Here is an 890-nt window from a genome sequence, read left to right as displayed (position 1 = left end):
AGGTGTCAGTTTGCGGCCCCATCTTGGTCCTTTTACACCATTTTCAGCCCCTCCAGGGCTTGGACGACCCGGCGAGCCACACTCTTGGAGCCTCGGCTGAAGTGGCTGGGCATGACGCCGTTTCTCTGACGTCCCCCATAGATCTTGGTCATGGAGCCAACCCCAGCGCCACCCTGGAGGTACAGGTGCCGCGCTGTGGAAGCAGCTCGTGTGTAGAACCAGTTCTCATTGTAGGGAGCAAGCTCTTTGTGCTTGGCTAGCTTGACGGTGTCCACCCATTCGGGGACTTTCAGCTTCCCGGACTTTTTGAGGAAGGCTGCCAGAGCTCTGACGAACTCCTGCTGGTTCACGTCTTTTACAGTAACTCCAGGCATCATGCGGCCTCCGCACTGCCAGCCAGGGGAAAAAAAGCAAAAATTTTTTTTTTAATTACTCAGGCACGGTGACACACGTTTATGGTCTCAGCTACTCGGGAGGCTGAGGCAGGAGGATTGCTTGAGCCCAGGAGGTTGAGGCTGCAGTGAACTATGATGGCACTACTGCATTCCAGCCCGGGCAACAGAGTGAGACCTTGTCTCAAAATAAATAAGTATACATGTATAGCACCGGGCCTGGTGGCTAACGCCTGTAATCCTAGCACTTTGGGAGGCCAAGGCGTGCGGATCACAAGGTCAGGAGATCAAGACCATCCTGGCCAACAGGTTGAAACCCTGTCTCTACTAAAAATAAAAAAAAAGCTGGGCATGGTGGTGGGCTCTTGTGGTTCTGGCTACTCCCAAAGGAGGCTGAGGCAGCAGAATGGTGTGAACTCAGGAGGCGGAGCTTGCAGTGAGCTGGAATCGCACCACTGCGCTCCAGCCTGGGCGACAGAGCGAGACTCCGTCTCAAAA

At 54.5% G+C, this 890-nt stretch overlaps 1 pseudogene across 1 annotated transcript; it reads right to left on the bottom strand.

The window, feature by feature from the left end:
* Positions 1-6: 6 nt before the first annotated feature.
* Positions 7-421, bottom strand: LOC108525406 (40S ribosomal protein S19 pseudogene; annotated as a pseudogene). Its single transcript, XR_001884269.1, has one exon. The product of XR_001884269.1 is annotated as a 40S ribosomal protein S19 pseudogene (transcript).
* Between the last annotated feature and the right edge of the window lie 469 nt (positions 422-890).

This window comes from Rhinopithecus bieti, unplaced genomic scaffold (genome assembly GCF_001698545.2).
Source record: "Rhinopithecus bieti isolate Rb0 unplaced genomic scaffold, ASM169854v2 scaffold_47838, whole genome shotgun sequence".
Lineage (NCBI taxonomy): Eukaryota > Metazoa > Chordata > Mammalia > Primates > Cercopithecidae > Rhinopithecus > Rhinopithecus bieti.
The sequence above is the reverse complement of the archived record's forward strand: the minus strand, read 5'-3'. Positions and strand labels throughout refer to the sequence as shown.